Source organism: Schistocerca piceifrons, chromosome X (genome assembly GCF_021461385.2).
Source record: "Schistocerca piceifrons isolate TAMUIC-IGC-003096 chromosome X, iqSchPice1.1, whole genome shotgun sequence".
Lineage (NCBI taxonomy): Eukaryota > Metazoa > Arthropoda > Insecta > Orthoptera > Acrididae > Schistocerca > Schistocerca piceifrons.
In genome coordinates, this window is record NC_060149.1 from 487733992 (window position 1) to 487754817 (window position 20826).

At 42.4% G+C, this 20826-nt stretch overlaps 1 protein-coding gene across 4 annotated transcripts in view; it reads left to right on the forward strand.

Annotated features, from left to right (window-relative positions):
- Positions 1-20826, forward strand: part of LOC124721500 (beta-1,4-glucuronyltransferase 1) — a 324876-nt gene that overhangs the window by 133046 nt on the left and 171004 nt on the right. Inside the window, exon 1 of one of the 4 annotated variants that reach the window (XM_047246513.1) lies at positions 5006-5088. The exons of 2 other annotated variants lie outside the window; for them this stretch is intronic. The gene's annotated coding sequence lies outside the window, so the exon portion shown is untranslated. Of the gene's footprint in view, positions 1-5005; positions 5089-20826 lie in introns of those variants that run through there. One more of the 4 variants, XM_047246515.1, reaches the window with a different exon arrangement.

Sequence of the window (20826 nt, forward strand, 5' to 3'; positions counted from 1 at the left end):
CGAAACCGGTCGCAAATTAAAAATCCATTTGGATTCTATCAACATTAGTTTCCGTTAGCGGTCGCTGTTGCTCCATATACGCTATGTCAAAATTTGTTGGTAGAAAATAACTGTTGGTATTGAACAATTCTCACTAATACAAGTATTATGAGGAATTTTTCGTCATAAAGCGTAATTTCGTTCTCATAGTGATCTACTGAGAGACTGTACCTTGACGACATTTAACGACATCAGTTTCTGCCAAAATATCGAGAATAGTGTTCATTTTCAACAGTTATTATTCACTTGATCGCTCGTTAAAATTAATTACCTTGATGGTTTAAGCAGTTATTAGTGTTCAACCTGTGGAGTAACAACTACCATCTAATCTTAGAGAAAATAGCATAGTCACTCTTTTTTTATGTATTACTTTCCTTTATCGCTACACATGCCATATACAGGAAGCGATAAGTTTCCTTAGAAGTACAAGAATTGAATTTTTCAACTGACCGTTGTGTATCGTGAAAGTAAATAATTCAACATGACGTTGATCTAAGATAATTGTCAGAAATAGGTTTTTGTTAATATTTAGCTAATTGTTAAGTTTCAGATTAATAGTAGATTGCTTCTGGGGTCAGTCACTGGATAGCCGTAGTTCTTTCAGACTTCCTGAGACTTCATGACTACATACATTCGGCATCCAGATAACAGCGAGTCTCGGATCTCGAAGTCAACCACAGGACAAATAATTGGGTTTTGTGTTAGTAAAGTATATTTTGCTGTCACATGACTGTCAACCAGAAATTTACTTGCTAAATCCCATTATCATTCGTTGTCGAGCAGAAATGAAAATCTGACGTCTCCTCTTTTTCTAGTTGCATCATTTAACTTATGCTTTCTTCCTTTGCTTTCTTCCTTTATCACAACAGATATTCCGTGTGATCCAAATGATCGATAACACTAAGGATATTGTATTACGACACGTTACTTCCTAAATGAAGAGAAATATAGCCTCTTTCTTCGTGTAACAAACTGCAGTGTTAACAATCCAAGTGGTGCATAAATAAGCAGTCATGAAAATTGAAAAATCTAGATCATAAATGTATTTCGAATCAGAGTGAACTACGGCATTATCAGAATACTCGCGTAGCTTTCCGCCCATTGAATTTCACAACGCCTTCACTCAGACCTTTACAGGAAAAAAAAAAAATGGGTTACTTCCGTGTACGTCCCCCAACACAGTGATTTCAATAACACAAACCTGCCAGCAGTTCAAGAAATTGTCCTTGCGGCCCCCCTCCCTTCCCCCCCTCCCCCCCCCCCCCCCACACACACACACACACACACACAGGAGGGGGTGGGGAGGGGGCTAGGAGCGACGAAAATAGCTTGATAGTTTTAAAGTACGTCTTACATCCGTTTTAGAGGCAGTAAGTTAGTCGCACCCCTGAAGCGAGTGCCTGTACTGATGTAATCGCTGTGCAGGGCCTACGGCTGCTGGCAGCAAATCATTAGCCCAGATCTCGCGGCATACGGTTGTTGCTGGAAACTGGTCTTTCACCCATTCTCCTATGTACGGCTATTTGTAACGCTGTCCTGGATACTGTAAAGCGGTTCAGATTTGCGGTGAAACGTGACAAATAATTGGAAATAGCTGCGACATGACGTTAAAGTCCACGGACACACATTCGGATTCACCAGACACTGTAACTGCGTAACGTGTGTCGATAAAAGTTTGCGTTGGCGTAGTTGTTCGCGCACTGAACATTCATTCTGGATCATTTGTATCAGATACCTCTGAAGTCGTTCAGATTTAGATATTCGTAGTTTCCTTAAATCGATCAAAGCAAATGCCTATAAAAAGGACACACATCTGCCTCCCCCCCCCCCCACCCCCATCACAAGTCTTCAGTCAGTGCTCTCCGTCTACAAGAATTCTGTTATCCGGAACTAGGAACCTATACCTAGATTTTTGTACTACTTAATGTTCTCACAAGCTCAATTACATGTGACTACTCCATGAATTAGATGTAATATGTCTGTTACTCTACTACCACTAGAACAACTAGTTGCTCCTCATAATTGTCAGGTGCGTATCAGAAACCTTCAGAAGAAATCGATTTACATTAAGACGCATTTAAATGTCTCAATTCTTGCCAGTAATTTCCATCTTAAACCAAGAGGACTCCGTCAGTTCAGTCAGTGGTTTGAGCTTTCTCATTCTTGCAAACATACGTTGCTGGCGACAAGATGATTTCAAACTTAATTTTAAGCAGTGCGCTGTGGTGTAACATTCGTCAGGAGTAGTTTTGTCCACATTATCAAGACGGAAGCAGAGCTGCAAGTCTGTAACCGCACAGAACATAATTTTTTGGTCCCTAAGTAACAGCCAGCGTAAACAGTCGCTAACCGTTGCTAAAAAATAGACAGATAGAAGATTAAAGCTTCCAGTTACTTAAATGGGAATTATGTAGTTTAATATTAATCATGTAATTTATGTAAGACAGTTAAGAGCAGGTTAGATCACAAGTGATTACCTAGGTATAGCACTATTGGGGTAGCATCTCGCCAGATTCCTCCAAACTGTTAATCCCCTCCAAAGGAATTTATCTGTAGTTCAATGCAGTTTCTAATTGCGGACACTGCTTGGCATTTCTGTTTACGGGAATTAGTGTCAATGTGTGTAGAGCACGAGAAATTGGTTGTAGCAGAGAGAGTTGAAGCCAGAAATACTTAGAGCCATATTACAAGAGGCAAATTGAGATATTTAGTCTCACAGTTAAATGTCTGAACTGAAGAGTGTTACAGACAGTACCTACCAATAATCCACAGGTTGACGTATATGCGGTGAGGCCTTCAGCTAGTACATAGCTTTCATCAGATGATCAGACGCAGCGTAATGGCATGTGCTCATTGGTCAACCCCTCTTAATAAAAACATTTTGTAGGACTCCTGCACTGCTTTGTCACTGTACTATTCAGAGTGGTTCCCCTTTTAGCGTACGTGTTACATTAACGAATACGGGGCCTCTGACTACTGTGAGATAGTTGAGTGTACGTATTTGCTATATGTCATCATGCTGATGGACGATGTCTTATCTTGATTTCATTGTGATGACCGTTTAAAATAACTCTACTCCAAAAAATACTTATTGAGATACGTAAAAGATAAGGCAGTATTATATACATGATGATTGCGTCGTTTTAACAAAATTTTTAATTGATTCGCCACCGTTTCGAAATATCGATAGCAGATAAGACAATCTTCACTAACGAAACCTGTTGGCGGCGGCGGGGACGGCTGCTGCTGTGGCTGCTGCTGTTGCTGCTGCTGCTGCTGCTTCTTACACAGACTGTGTATAACAGGCCTAAAATGGTTTCAGGCAAATACGAACTCATACTTTGTCGACATGGTTGACCATCCCCTCGAAACACCAACGTAATCTGAGCATTTTAAACACCAGCAGCGCATGTGTGAATTCATCATTCTCTGATACCAAAAGAGAAGGAAGAACATCAATCAAGTCCGTTCTGTAAGGACTCAACTCTATAAAAATATTTGAGGAATGACTTGTACCTAAATTTCTTGTAGAACGCAGTCTGCTAAATGTCGACTGCCACTGTTAGTTCGTTTAACTCTGCACGAATGACCGTAGATATTAGACATTCTAACGTAAATGGCGTGTCGATGGAAACTGTGAAACCTAATATATGAATTATTTGCATCTTCTACGCCCTCTCTAATTCGTATAACCATAGATGTCAGTTGAAGGGTTACCTTAGTGAGAAACTATATTATAATGATCAACTATATCATTAATATCAAATGATTCCCGACTCTTTGATGGTTTCTATTTATCAAGTTTATTTCCACTGGGTTATAAATTCGTGGTTTTTCCTAAGGGATGGGAAGTACTGTAAGCCGAATGAAGCCAGAGAAAGCTAAATGACCAGTTCGCTGATATGTGTTAAAGCATATATTAAGACATTTCAATGAACGTCAGAGGATTAGTACAAGGCTTTTGATAGATAGCGTGGAAATAAACTTAACAGGATTAATGTAATCTTACTGAGGGGCCGAGTCTCCCATAGTTGAGCTCTAGCCCATTATGTGTAGTGTCGCGTCCGGGAGGAGGGAGCCGGCCGGTGTGGTCGTGCGGTTAAAGGCGCTTCAGTCTGGAACCGCGTGACCGCTACGATCGCAAGTTCGAATCCTGCCCCGGGCATGGATGTGTGTGATGTCCTTAGGTTAGTTAGGTTTAATTAGTTATAAGTTCTAGGCGACTGATGACCTCAGAAGTTAAGTCGCATAGTGCTCAGAGCAATTTGAACCATTTTTGAACCGGGAGGAGGAGCGGCTTGGCTTTTTCAACTGACCATCTGGTCATAAAAATTCAGGTTTTCTGTGTTGCTGCTAAATCGCATACGACAAATACTGGTACGATTCCTTTGAAAAGGACAAGACCAAGTTCCTTCCCTATTCTTGTACTACCTAATCTTGTGCGGTACATTATGACCTCGTCGACGAGACACTAAACCTAAACTGCATGATGATCCTTCCCTTACACACAGATTTTATAGATGGGAAGTAACACGTTACGTTCGTAACGTTTCAGCTTGCAAGATGGGTTCTTGCTCCTGTTAAATTTCCTGTCGATGGGAAGTTGTTACAAACTTCATCAATCCGGCAAAGACGTGGCAGCAAGTTGGGCGGCCAAGTTCGCAGCGCAAAAGCGCGTACAGCGTCACATGCTACGGTGCCATTATTCGTGTCGTGGCACTGCGGGAGCTGACGCTTTAACGTGACCGTCTTGCAGAAGATATCCTTGCCACTCAGCGCTTTGTGCTGCGGCAGGTGTTTCACGATTTAACACGTCGTAAATGGATCAAACAATATGAAAAGCGTCCATGAGGATGTATTTCTTCGCGAGTCACGCACATCGCATGGAAGGTCTTTGTTTGCCTTTACGTGACGCACTTCAATATCATTCGACGGTGTCACGCCAAGGCTATGCCTGAAGGAGAGTGTCGTATCAAGATTTCCGCAGTTGTCACCTAGCGCACAGTGTGGAAAGTACATCATCAGGACGGCCGTGGACTCGAAGAACAGGTAATTTGTTTCAACCATTGGTCGATTGACTTTTCAATTTAAAAACCATAGTGCAGATGCTGTAATGGCACCACTTTCCTGTTCTAAAAATCTATAAGTTTTAATCTGGCTCCGAAAGTGACTTGATTTTGGCATCTAAGCCTTTTCTTGCACGCGTTACCCTACTGTAATGATTAATTTTAAATCTTTCTTCGTGAAAGACAGTCACGTCGCCACTTCATACGTATTATTTGAGATTTACGTATGGCAACTTTGCCATAATAAATGTGTTCTAAAAAGCCGTTTTCTAGCTTGACAGTTTACTACAGCTCCACGAGGCGACACTTCGGCGAATGAACTGTTACAGCAGAATCTGTTCGCTCGGTATAGTGCCTCCGCTGCATACACGAAGAACATAGAGAAACCGTTACATTTCTTGCTCCTGTTTATGCTATGTATTTTAGTTCTGACCAAACGTGAAACCCGTGACGCAAAATTTGCATTAAGTAGAAACGGCCCAACCGGAAGGTTGAACACAACAGTGCTTTACTGGGCATGGTCGTCATATTGGAGGTGATGTACCCTTACCTTCCTTAGAACTTCGAACTGACTCATCCCGAACCACGGCGCAGCTTAGCATTTTTCATACATATTTCATTGCCAGAAGTAAGCGTCGAAGCTCAAACTTTCGTAATTGTGGTCCTGACACCAACTACACCACATTTTGTGCCGCTGTCTTTAATGCTGAAATTATGTGGCGTCTTACTGAAAGATCTGAACCACCTATATCATAAGTTACAGAAACGTACTGAATTCCCTAAAGAATGATTCTGAAGATTCTGTTAAGTTCTGCTAGGAATGGTAAGGGAAAGACGTTTGTCTTAGGCTGCCTCGCAAACGAAACTCTTCAACAGAAGTCAAATCAGGAAATACGAAAAGTTGAAAAATTAAATTAGATGCCTTACAGAAGGAATGTTTAATAGCTAGGTTGATGAACACGGTCGTAGTGCCAAAACATTTGCGAATAACAACTAACAAAATACTATGACAGCTTGGAAGACCTTCTCTCAAGTTGTAGTTTGAAGGTAGCCATTACTAAATTGGGCTCTGCAAATAGAAAAAACTAGCATCAATTAATACTGCTGTGCATTATTTCAACTAAAAGAATTTGCAGGTTTTTATACCTTTTCAGGGCTATCGCTTAATCTAACGTAAACGCCCCACTGCCAGACGGTGCACCCAATAACGGCTAGGTAGGTACTGTTAATCGTGAGTTGTTGTTGCGGCTATCAAACGGTGTTTTATACACAGGATCCAAATTTATTTGCAACTACTTCCGGAAAATTCCAAATCTAGCAGCGAAAATCGTCGGATCGTTATATGTCGTAAAAATTTTAATATTGTAAATTAGTTTATAGGTTGATTTAATACACCGTCCAGCGAATAATAGACAGCTTTTCTCGCTCCTGGGAGTAAGATCAGTCAGTGTAGCCACCGGCAGGTGATCTGAGTATAGAAACTCTTAAGAATATAAATACAAAGTTCGTCAGTGAAACTCGCACGCCGTTTGTTATTGACGAATTGTGAAGACGACGAAATGTACAGCTGTATGGGACTAACAATCAAGTCCGTCCACTGTGTGCTCAAGAGTTTTCCGTCCACTAGTGTACATCCAGAAGCAAAGCTTCTGCGAGACTTCAGATGGCTTTTAAAAGCAAATCATTGCGATGCCAACACGCCAGAAATGCGTGTATGTGATGCTTTGGTGCGTTCGTAATTTAAATTCATGAAGCTGTGGTGGAAATACACAAATTTACGGAAGAATATGTGTAGGCTTTCGTTAAAACTTCAGATATACCTGTGAATTTTGCAGAGTTCTTGCATAACAAACTGAAGCGCTAATTACACTGCGCTCACAGCTTCTTTTGGCGAAGCTAAAATGCTCTTGAAAAGAAAATAGATGGTTACCATTATTAAGATGTCCATTCATTTTGTCTCACTTCTGCCAAGAATGGTGACTACTGCAACCATAAGATGGATAAATATAGATGAAAGTTTCGCGTTCCAGGTGACAAACGTCGTCCAGTACACACTTAGATGGTGTAAACCAATAACAGACTACAAGGAGGATAGTCCATGGATATCGATTGAATTCCGTTACGTGGAACAACTATTGTGGAAGGATATTCGCAGGAAGACGGGACAGAATTATTTATCAAACGTCCTAGGAAACAATGTCGCGTATTCTAGGAGAGCAGTCGCAAATAAGTAGTTGGACCATGAAGCTCACACGTACCAGAGCACATAGGTTTTCGGTCGATGTTACAGAATAATGTGTACAATTACGTATTCATTCGTGTTGGTGGATCGGTTACATTTTGAGATGAGCCAGATACGATGCTTACGGTTCATTTCTGAAGGAACTAATTGACGACTCCTAAGAGTGTCAGCTGCCTAAGATGCGTACGTATCTCATAGAATAAATGGTTCAGGCTGTCCATGGAGTACCATTGCAGTTCGTCGTGAACATTGTTTCGAGTTTGTAAAACGTCAAATTTTGTTTCGCAATATCGTTTAGAGTTAAGATACTGCAGTAAGTTTTGTGTAGTGTCTCAAAAATCGGTTGGAATTCCTGTAAAATTACATTGCATGTAGGTCTTCGCGCTATATTAGAAAAGGAAGCGTAGGGAGAACTAAGAACGGAAAGACCACTGAAAATGCGACCGCAATGTGAAAGGACACATTGATGAATCTCTTCTGGTTGTCACCTCACTCGGCGGGACAGCAAACTGCGTGATTGACCGTGGGCTCATGGCCAAATCTGCTGCGTGTGGCTAGCGGCCTGTGTTGTGACGTTCGCGAATTGCCAATAAATTGCATTCTGTTTAGCGGCCGTAATTGGCTTAGTACGTTGTTGCGGCACACTAGCGAAATTACCCAAGCCACGCGCCCGAGCCTTTGCGTGGCCGGCGAGTTCGTTGCTTTCTGCGCCACTCACTAGAGCTGCACCATTTCGGCCGTAAGTCTCTCTTGTGTCGTTAACACCAAGTGCGAAATAGTTACGCACACCCGCGCACTGTATATACACAGGGTCTCTCTTCTAAACGTCATCAGACAGATTTCATCTGCTGTTTCGTCAGATGGTTGCAATTCAGTTTTTGCTATGTGTAGCTGGATTTACCCCCAAGCAAAGACTGCTCGTCACGTTCTTCATGCTACGTCCAGTGTCGGCGGAAATCGTAGATTTGTTTTTCGTTACCAACAAAATACTCAAAGCGGATTTTTACGTACCTATTCTATACAGCGGTAGAGCAGAACATCCAGTACTCCAGCAGCGAGAGCACCGCCCTCAGCCGCACGGACTGCCACCGGCATGCAGTTGCGTTGCACAGTAGCTGCTACAGTTCTGGTTCTTCCTCTTGTTTTGCTGTCCCTGTTACTACAAACCTAAAAAAATGAGTATCGCACGAAACTATTTTGCCTCCGCTCTGTAGAATGAACACGCAAAAGTGGTCTTCAAAAATCATTTTGTTATGGGAAACAAACGACCCTTCCCGTCGACGCTGGACGTCGCATGAAACATAGAGTAAACTGTATTTCTTTAGGCTGCAAGAAGCGCAATTGCAAACACCAGATAAAATGCGCCTGACAACTAATAGACTTCAACAGCTCATAAGGTTGTTCCTTAACGTTACGTATCCAAGAGTCTCGATCCTTACATGAATGAAGACCTCCGTGCAGGAAAAGGATAACTCCGCGTTTCCCGTAATATACACCATCCCCTGTAAGCTTCAGAATCTTACCTGCTGTATCACTTCGGGGGAAGAAAAGGATAAATACTGGAGATACCACTATTTTGCACCGAACATACTCGGTCAAATCACTTTGGACCACAGTCTATGTTCGACGTCAAATTTGTAAAATGTGAGTTACCCCTTCTTGCACAAAGTTCTTCAAATTTCTTCGTTGCATGCCCCCTCCGCATGATTCTTCAGTTAATAGCGGTGAACATTTCAAACCAATCCAATGGGAAAAACGTTAGTTATTGTAAGTTTCATAACTGCTTTGCGTTACACGCAAATAGACTTACGTAGCGAATTAAATTTAATTAGTCAACGAAAAGTTCACCATTCAATAAGTATCCAGCCGCCCCCAACCCCCACCTCCCCAGGGGGCACCCAACGCCTTTGTGTGTACATACCAGACGAGCATGTGGCCCCAAGCTAGTCAGTAGCAAACTGGTACTCAAAGCGTAGCGTAGACATAAAAAATGGACGCTTTCGTCCTGGAGTCTATTAGGATGTCTTCATGTGTATTGGGTAAGTGGGCACAATGTGAAGCCTATTTTCATTTTCATAATCTTTTATTAATTACTGGTTTGTCATTTGCATAGTTCACGTAAGAGCGTTTTTCGTTCACCGCGACCTAGTTTTCTGCCATCCATGTAGCCAGAAATCCACGAATGCTTAATCAGAGTGCAGAGTATAAACCAGTGATGTTCCCAAGTTTTGGGCCAGTTGTTAATACCAGTGGAAGCACCCTTAGACTGTACCCCAAGTGCGTCACAAGAAAAGACAAATTTGCACTGAAAACCGCAAATTGGACATGTGAGGGTTTTAGTAGGGAAGGTGAATGGTAGACGTCGGTTTATTGGGAGAATTTTGGGAAAGGGTGGGCTATCTGTAAAGAAGACAACTTACAGGACATTGGCGCGGCACACTATTGAGTGCTGTTAGTGTTGGAGATCCGCTCCATGTTGGATTTAAGGAAGATAGCGACGCGGTTCAGGCGGGCTGCTAGATTTGTTACCGGTAGGCTCAAACATCTCGCAAGTATTACGGAGAGGCTTCGTGAGCTCAAATGGGATCACTAGAGGGAAGACGACGGTCTTTCCGAGGAGCGTTATTGATAAAATTGAGGGAACCGGCATATGAGGCTGACTGCTGAAGGATTCTGCTGCCGCCAACGTACATTTTCGCGTAAGGACCACGAAAATAAGATTAGAGATTATGGCTCCATACGGGGGCTTGAGGTAGATGCATACCTAACAGCTTCCATACAATGCTGCATTGTCACTTACACTAACACAGCGTGGACTGTTGCGGTGTTGTTCCCGTTCATAAACAGAAAAGTATCTAAGCGTGCTTTTGTTGTGATAGGGCAGCGTTATATTATTTTGGCTCATCTAGCGGCCTGTTAAAATACAGAGTTCTGTACGAAGACTGTAGTATGGGCCTACAAACAAAACAAATTTCGCGACTTCATTTTTTGGTGTGACAATTAGTACTTCAGTATTCATCATACTTCCGTAACTCGGATGCACAGAGGACTATACGCGAAAGGCAAGGGTTCCTGACTCACAAGGGAACCTCCCCATCGCACCCCCCTCAGATTTATTTATAAGTTGGCACAGTGGATAGGCCTTGATAAACTGAACACAGATCAATTGAGAAAACAGGAAGAAGTTGTGTGGAGCTGTGAAAAAATAAGCAAAATATACAAACTCAGTAGTCCATGGGCCACATCAGCAACATAATCGACAATGTGAGCTTAGGTGCACCGTGGTCCCGTGGTAGCGTGAGCAGCTGCGGAATGAGGTCTTTGGTTCAAGTCTTCCCTCGACTGAAAATTTTACTTTCTTTATTTTTGCATAGTTATTATCTGTCCGTTCGTTCATTGACGTCTCTGTTCACTGTAATAAGTTTAGTGTCTGCGTTTTGCGACCGCATCGCAAAACCGTGCGATTAGTAGACGAATGGACGTGGCTCTCCAATGGGAACAGAAAACATTTGATCGCAAGGTCATAGGTAAGCCGATTCCTCCACAGGAACACACATCTGATATATTCTATACGACACTGGTGACGGCATGTGCGTCACATGACAGGAATATGTTGTCGACCCACCTAACTTGTACACTTGGCGAATGGGTAAAAAGATTCTTCTACCTTGCCCGATTTAGGTTTTCTTGTGGATGTGATAATCACTCCCAAAAAAGTGATGAAAACATAAGAGTTTGTCACATAAACTGAAAATAAAAAATTAAACTTTTCACTCGATGGAAGATTCGAACCAAGGACCTTTCGTTCCGCAGCTGCTCACTTTACCACGAGACCACGGCGCTCCTGCGTTCCCATCGTCCTTAATGTTGCCTATCTTCCCTTGAACTACTCAGTTTGTATATTTTGCTTATTTTTTTCATAGTTCCACACAACTTCTTCCTGTTTTCTCGATTGATCTGTGTTCAGTTTTTCAAGGTCTATCCACTGTGCCATCTTATAACTAAATCTGAGGGGGGTGCGATGAGGAGGTTCCCTTGTCAGAAAATTCCAGTCCGATACGTAACTGCTAAGAAGTTACCTTTAATTGTGGTCAGGTAAAGGAAGTTCCCTTCGCTGCAGATCCTGACGCCGCAAACAGGCGAGAAATAGAACTACACGCGGATTTCCGTGGGCACCATAACTGAGCTCGCTTGCATTTTCCCTTCCGCAGTGCCGCATATAAGTCGTAGCTGAGTAGTTCCGCTAGGCGCTGCGCGTTGCGTGTCTGGCGTAGCGGAAGCGTCGCTGGTAGTGTGTGTCCGTCGGGGCACGACCCCGGCCCATTCTGCGCCTGCAGAGGTCGCGGAAGCTGCGACCGCTGGCGCGTCGCCAGCCACAGCCTGCTAACGGTCCGCTGCGCGCATCTCAAACCTAACTGTACGCTCTGTCAAGCCGACAGCAACATCATTCATTACATTTTCAAGCTAATGCTCGGATTCGCATATCCGGAAACAGTGCTATGGCACACAGGCTGACGCATAAGGAAGCATAAACTTAACGGGTCAGCCATATTGGCTTTCTTCCGCACGATTACAGTGAATACTTCAATGGTGCAGATTATAGCGTTGATTCGTTACCACTCCCGATGAGATGAATGAAATGAAAAGGCGGGGGTGTGAACGATCACATTCCTGTAATTTGGCAGATAAATCAAAACTTACCTGCAAAACTGCATGTCGTCTTAACCGTTCAGCACGGGAGCTAGAACCTATAGTAGGCTTCATTAGTGGCGTGTGAGAAATATTTACGGACGGGGGAAATCTTGCATACGAGTAACAAAGGTGTTGCAACTGCGTTAAACTCAGTATGTTGAGGAAAACGCGAGGCAGCCTTTGAAGTGTGAGAAAAGCCGTGAATCCACAAGTATGGAATACAACTGGCACAGTAAAGCTGTCTACGGAAATAGAATATATAAAATGCACAAGAGCATAGAGGTAAGACGTCGTTCCAGCCTTCAGGGAAAAAAACTATAAGTGTTGAGAAAGAGACAATCAGAAGGTAATAATAAAAAAGCAGATGAAGAACCCTGACAGTAATACAGATGTGCAATGGGGGCCTGAGTGCGTTTCTTGTCAGTTGCGTTGACGAACAGTCTATGGGCTGCTTGTAGGACGCAAAGCGATTGCATGTCGTTAACGCAATCGCGTCAGTATAACGCTTCTTGATGGTTCCAGATTCATGACGTAAATTTACTGAACACTTCTGGATTTCATTGCTTAGAAGTCAGAACATCTTACAAAGTTGATGGTGGCTGACTTCTACGCCAATCTTCCCTATGCACCGAAATCAGACAACCGTGACTACCTGCTGCTTTAGAGTGAAAGCTCAGAGAGCGGGCTCTCGGTTTTATCATCTATGTGGCCCCACCCTGGAATGACTACTCAGGAAAAAAGTGGTTCTGACCAGGGAGGTAGTTCTGACACCCTCCCGCAGCGTTTGACACTTGCGGGGCCGACCCCCTGGTGTTTAAAGCTGGTTCTTCCGCAGTGGCGCTGGACCAGCACACTCGGGAAAACTGCACACGCGTGTCTGCGATCAAGTTGATCTTAACGGCTCATATCTTCATTTTCAAGGGACACATCATCTTGTGACAATTTTACTGAATTTATTTTTATAAATCTAAGTTGACCGACCACTTCATCCACTGGTCCTTCTCTTTGGCACCATGTCGGTCAGTTCGGAATAAGCGGGAAAATTACTTCTAAGAGTGAAATTTGTCCATCAAATTATCAGCTGATCAATTATTCATACAAGCGTAAGCTTCCGCGGCCGTTCTCACTGTCAATAAAATTCTTCAGTGTCTTCCAAATTTTTATGTGAAACACATCTTTTTAAAGAAAACAAGTTATTGACGTTCTGCATCTTTATTCCTCGTGTCTACATATTTATTTCTCAGCATAGTAATCCTGGCGACGAATACATTTCTCCCAACTAGAGACTACATGGTTGATAATGTCTCTGTAAAATTTTTTACTTGGTTGGCGGAGACAGTCATCTCACCTTGCTCACTATCAGAATGAAGTCTTCAGAGGTGTTCTTTAAATTTTGGAAACAGACGAAAATCGGATGGGGCCAAGTTATGTTAACACCACCGTCTCCATTATAAGCGCGAACAACCCTAGGTCGCATATTACTGATGTCGATACAATCACCACCTACACAGCTTTCATTCCGACTTGAATTCCGTTGGAGGCACGTTTTCTGCGGTTAGAAACTCTATTACAGCACGCTGTTTCTCGCGCACAGACATAGTAGCGTGTAACTTGGCCGTGTGCAACTTAACTATCAGGAGTCCTTTTGCGGCAGAGGGTTGCAACTTACGTCAACGAAGCAGAAAAGTCGACCAAGTGTTAAACGTTACATGTAATACATCAACCGCTATTGTGAACAGAAAAAAAGATTCTTGAAGGCATTGCTTGTCAGTACCTTTGTAATATACTGGGACGTTTCGGCCACTGTTGCAAATGGCATACCACAGGGTGTTTTCCTTACTCTAAGCAAAACATTGAGACACATCATTTGCAGAAGTGGCCGAAACATCGGCGAATTTAGCATATTGACAGTGCGGCCACGTACTCTGCAGAATTTTATTGATAATCATGCATGCAATCGACGCGTGATAGCAGTCATTTGATTTATCACCTCTTTCACAGGCCGAATCAATGCTCGGAATGTAAGTTGATGGAATGTTTCATATTCGTTTATTCATAAGGCTGACGAAACGGTGGTTCAAAACGCCAACGTGGATTCTGGGTACGCTAGATAAGTCAGTTTACAACCATAAGATGATGACAGCTTTATTGTCACTATTTTCTTCTTTTCCTTATCCCCTAATCTTCCACCTGTCCGTCCCCGGTAGCTGAGTGGACAGCGCGACAATGTCAATTCTAAGGGCCCGGGTTCGATTCCCGGTTTGGAGATTTTCTCCGCTCAGGGACTAGGTGTTGTGTTGTCTTGATCATTATTATTTCATCCCCATCGACGCGCAAGTCGCCGAAGTGGCGTTAAATCGAAAGACTTGCACCTGGCGTACGGTCTACCTGACGGGAGGCCCTAGTCACGCGGCATTTATTATTTACCTTCCACTAGACACTTAAATTGCTACAAAACATATTGAATAATAGTAATGGTAACAGTAGTAATTTATTATTATAGTTCTCATTGCTATCATTGTTACAGTAGAACTCCTCTAATCCGACCTTGGATGGTCCGTTACTCCGGTTAGTCCAACCATGCTAAGGCTCGCGAGCCTATGCCGACTTGTCACTGACTGGACGCCTGTCGGGCCATTGTTGCGGTGACTATCGCTGTGCATATTGTTATACTGTACGTTATTGTGCAGTTTTATCCTTTGTTGGGATTATAAAACGTCGTTGTTTGCTTTATTCCGTGTTCTCTACAGTACTTACTACTATAGATTCTCGCGGATCTCACACAAGGATGCAAAAACGCTTTTTACATGGCCCTTCAATAAATCGAGCAGAATCCAACTTCACCTCCAATGGACGTTGTGTGGGGAAAAAAAGGGACACTGCAGCTAAATCTAGAATAACATCTGCTAAACAAAAATGTATCACTAACTTTTTCCAAGTAATTTTTGTTTTTACTGTAAAAACAATGCGTACAGTATAACCATTTCTTAGTTTATACATACAGTAGTTTCTTTGTAAAAAATTTCTTTTTTATATACAGTGCTATAAAATTTTTTTAGTTTACAGTATATATAATTTATACGTTATTAAGTACAGTACTGTAACTTGTTTGTTGTTTTTCCTTTTAAAACCAATACATATTATAGTGTGTAGACGATTTTTAGTTAATAGATTGTTTAACACTGTGTAAAAAAATCTTTTATTACAGTAGACGTCTTTTAGTTCTTAAATCGTCGAATTTTTTTTTACTAAATGTCTTTTTATATTTTTTGCAATAAACATTAGATTTTTGGGATAATCGGACATTTTTTTCGGTCCGACCATGGTCCCGATCCGGAAGGTGACGGATTAGATGGGTTCTACTGTACTAGTTTCCCAGAAACGTGACTTCGTGTACAGAGAAAACTATTCGCTTGAAGATTAGGGTAAAAAAGGAGTGACTCGAACTTCGTGCCTTTGCCTGTTGCTCAGAAATGCCTGCTCAACCATTAGTTCTCTCCTGTCACATAGTAAAACTCTGAATCGTGACTTTATGGAAACGCTTCTATCGAAATATGTGCCCCCAACCGTGCGAAAGATTACATTAATCTGTGACTCGTTGGGTGTCTGTTTCCCTTAGCAGTAGCTGTTTCTGTACATTTGAATAACTACAAACCGTGTTCGGAAACAGAACAGAGGATCAGATACTACCGGATCACAACTTATGATTTAATCAAATAACGTCGTTATTTTAATATTGGTCATTATTAATGTTATGCAGTTACGCTAAGACTTCCAGATGAACACATGAAACCAGTAACAGGAAAGTAAAAAAGACAGATCGTTTGAAGTGCAGGGATAGGTCAATGGAAGAGGATAAAAGATGGTTATGCGGCTCTGTCCCAATGTTCTGGGGTAATGGTGGCCTGACGGTGGTGAAGACCTATGAGACCTGCTAGACTCTCAAGAAGTCTATGGACGGTAAGAAATGTTAGACTCACTCGTAAAACATTGAAATCGTTGAAAAAAGATGTTTCGTGAAGCATTTTTAAACATTACTCCAAACGGGAATTTAAAAAGCAAGGGACTGCTAAAACTTGTAAAGATATTGGCTGTATGAAGATGCAGTAGATTAAGAGCATAATTTCTTCAATAAATTCTTGACTTTAAATTTCACTATGTATATCATCTTGAAACGTACATGAGATCAGAATTATGAACTACTCTGAAGAAATAAGTCGTACAATATATAGTGTGACAGTTCAGATACACAAGTGTGTAGCATCTAATTCTGATTTGCTCGATAGTTCGAGACAAGTTCGACGATGTTCCTCTGGTGAACAGATTTGTAATATTCTTGCATCGAGAGGCAGTAGCCTTTGCAGCAAGTGATGCAGTACGCCGATCAAACTGGACACGTGCATTGTTCTGGTTGTTATGATGTTTAATACTTTCGACTGCCTCGGCATCTCCTCCACTTTGTGGTCTGTAAAAGATCGAAGTGTAAAAACTAAGTGGAAGGAACTGAACAGAAAGTTACCCGCGTAGCTACTGCGTTCAATTAGACTAACATTTACAGCCTTCAGTAATAACCTCCACTGTCGACGTCACGAAAAGCAATTAATTTTAATGCAGATTATAATCTCTCTTTTTTGAGCCAGCATGTAAACTCTGATTTCGTTAACTCGGTGTCACGGAGATGATGAGTATACGAACAGGAAGCGTTTGTGCTACCCTCCTGGGACATGAGGTTACACCTGCGTCGACGACGCTACGTTACCCTCAGATGAGACAGTCTTGTTAGTGTTACAGACGTGGTTGTTAGTCATCAGCTCTGATTACCAAACGAATATACATATCTATATATCAGTTGCAAAATACGCTGTCATTTGCAGTCGCATTTATGAATATCAGTTGAAATAAGAAGTTGAGAAACGAACTAACGACCGTACCGTTCCTACCACAATTTTTTTGGGTATATCTCCATGTTTTTCATTTAAGAATAATTGAATCACAATTTAACGTGCGCCCGTTTCATACTGAAATGCCCAGTAGAGAGTTGCAGTGAAAAAGCTCAAAATCTACAAATTGTTCTCCTTTCTGGAATTAAAAGTGCACAGCGCGAAATTTGATGTATATAGACAATGACAAAGTACATCACGAAACGCAAGGCAATTTGGTAGTTGCATGAATACATTTATTCGGTCAGAGATGCTAGATTTATAATTCACTCAGAAATATCCTAGTGTAACCAACATACTCATTTAACTTACTTCTGTTAACCTAGAATAAAGCGTCTGTACATAAAATATTGCATTACTTTCTCTTCGTACAGCGGAGTATATTCTGGATTTAAACCTATGTTGCAGCTATCTAAAAGCAGCGTACAATCAGATCAGCTGCCGACAGGCTCAAGTTTCCGCTTTACGTAAATTGTCATACTTTCCTACAACCTGTAACATCTCACATTTAATTTTGTTGCGGGGAAATGATATTCAATTGTACAGCTACTCAAGATGGCAGTTCTCAGGAGGGAGGTGGAGCAGAGTGAACGGCTGAAACTGATGAAAGCAGGAATAAATCTGTGTTCGTGTACTGCCATTCACAAAGGTCATTTACCTGTGACACTCTGCGTTTTGTATAATTGTACACACTGCCGCATCGTGAAATATGCATTCTGGAAATAATACCCTAGGCTGTGGGTAAGCCATTTTTCCGCAGTTCGTTTCTCCCAGGTCGGTAAGAGCACTGCCTGTGAAAACTAAGGATCCGGTGCAAGTCCCGGTCCACACACAGTATTTGTCTCGAAGTTTCAACATTCTGTTAAATGATCTGAATTCATATCAGCGTAAACCATTTTCGTCAGGGAATATTTCGGCAACTATTCAACAGCAAAATATGAGGATGTTCTTGGTCCAATGTGTCCGCGAGCGAGCATTGTAATTATGACATCCACAGGTACTGCAACTTCAATCCGTTCTCACGTAGTTAAAATCACTACGTTCTCTCTTGAAAGAGTAGGCGTGACCTCGATTTTAGACGCCTGCCAGCCATGATACACGCGGCAGGGCTATACGCCTGCAGGAGCCTTCGGTTCATTTGGTTTGGCGTTTACACGCCCTGCACTTGTTCCATAACTTTTTAATCCCGTCTCTCGCAGTTACTGTCGGCTGAATTTTTGCACAGACGGGATTGTTTATGCACGTCGCCTCGTAAACAGAGCTGCAAGCGGGTGCAGCTTAGGCTTTTTGTTGTCAACTGCACTGCATTGCAGACTTCCTGGCTGAAATTGTGTCGGCCGTGTTAGCAATGAGTAGAACCACTGTTTTGGTTTAGTCGTGGAACTTGTTTTAGGATCCTCAGAGGTCTAATCTAATAATATGCGTAGCTTAACCTGTTCGCCGTAAAACTTCAGTGTACTGATCGGGCGATCTGACGCACTGCTAAGAGAGACTCGCTTTTGGGAAGACTGTTGTTTATAGCCCCGTCCGGCCATCCAGATTTAGTTTGTTATTCTCCAAACTTCGTAAGGCAAATGCAGGAATGGTGCCTTTAAAAAGGATGTGGCCAGTTTCCTTACCATCCTTCATTTAGTTCGCTCTTGCTGTGTAACGACCTCGCCGTCGTCGGGACATTAAAGCCCACTTCGTTCAGTAAGGACCTGCAAGTTGCAGAAGCTTTGTAGGATTTTTCGTGATAGTTACTCAGAGAAATCTGAGTATTATTATGTGATGAAACTTTTCTCTTGAATTAAAAATGAACCATGCAAAGTATACTAATTTTAAAACAAAATATCATCCATGCCTTGGTAAAGCAGTACTATGGTATTACAGCACGCAGGGGTAATCAGTGAACGTCCTTCTGACGGATTGTCTGCTTTTCCATAACTGGCAGAAGGAACGTAGGGGTCGTTTAGATTTAATATCATATGAGAAATTCGGCCCGAAGTGGTAGGGACGTTCTTAAACAGATGTCACTGTCGAATTAAAGTTTCTGCGAAGTTATTCTGTCAGTTGGGTAGAATGGGGTTATCCATGACTGGCTGAATTATACATAAATGTGTGAGCTTCATATAAGCTTCGTGTATACTTCATCTGAACGTTAGGCACCGCCGTTGACCGTTAAAAGATGTCGCGTTCATTCATCGTTACTGTGGTAATTTACATACAAATCATGAAGTACGGCAGCGTAGAAAGTTGCCAAACAACATTATGCTGCGTAATGCAACTGAGACAACTTTTCAGACAAAGAAGCAGCTATCTACTGAATGATAAGGTTTTAACGTCCTCTCCACGTCGTCATTTGAGATAAAGGATTGGGGAAGGATAGCAAGGGAAATCGACAGTGTCGTTTCCAGATGATCATCCCTGTATTCATCTTAAGTAATTCATGAAGAAACTAAATCTGGATGACTGGGCAGAGATGGAAACAAAGGACCTCCTCAGCAGGAGACTAGTGTCTTAGTGCTGCACCCCCTCGCCCTGTGATATACGCCACATGAGCCTCCTGGAACTGGCGGAGAACGACAGAAAAGTAGTAAAGACTTGTAGCGTACATTCCGTAAACTTGATTTGCTGGGGTACTACAATGTTAAAAAGTTCCAGACTCTTCCGAATTCTTTCGTACGTAAGCGCACGCTTGCTGAAGCTGAAGAGCATCGCCTTAATTCCCGGGTAGCTGCGCCGCTTACGCAATCGTGTACACACTCGAAATTCTCAGGTAAATATATCCCGCGTTTAGTGCTTTCCCGTGACGCAAGTTAGAAACATCTTCGCCGCCATCAGCGATCTAACCTCTACGTGGGACACTTAACGGTCCTACAGGAAAATTTGTGTGAGCTAAAATCTTCAGTAAGGTCTAATAAGAGCAATTACACGCACGCGAGGTTTCTGCGAGAAAGTGCCTTTAAATCGTAACTGCCCAGCTGCTGGACTGCTGCTGAAACGACTGCCTGTTATAACTAATAAAGACTGCAGTTCAGTTTGTAGCCGAGGGTCACGATACGGGTCTGCTGGAGATCTTTCCCATTTATCACAGTGGGAAGATACCACTTTAATAGCAGAAGTCGTATTCCGTGATTTATGATAACTGTCGTTTCCAAACAACATCGACAGAGATAAAAGATTTCTTAACGCTCAGCACTAAAAACTATTAAAATACTGTATTCAAAAATGTGAAAAGTTGCTGATACAGTGTTGGTCAGTTCTTACCGTGCGAGGTGTGCAGTGGTTAGCTCACTGGACTCGCATTGGGTTCAAACCCGCGTCCAGCCATCCTGGTATACGTTCAACATGATTTCCCTAAATCGCTTCAGGTAAATGCCGAGATGGATCATTTGAAAGGGCACAGCCAACTTCCTTCTCCATCCGTCCCCAATCCGATGGGACTGATGACCTCGCTGTTCGGTGCCCCCCCCCCCCCTCCCACAAAAAAATAACCCAAGTCATATTCTTGGACGAAAGAGCAATACGAAACTATAGTTCACTCACACCGCTTGGCCTTCAGATAATATTTAAAGCTGAAGTGCCATATTTGCTTTGCTGGGTTGTCTTGTTCCCTTTCAGAAAACCGGATAAACCTAGAACTTCCCTGCTGTACTGCTTGTATGCTGTGGTCACGTGCAACATTGTAAGGGGATACATGCATGAATTAATCAGTTAAGTGCTGTTAAACTCACACGCTAAACATACTGTACATGTGGGTGGTCTGAACAATGAGGAGAGGGAGACAGCTTCAACCTAAAGATCTACAGTACTCGTTCACAAGGAAATTTTAGTTACAATTAATGGCTATGGCTCCCCCCCCCCC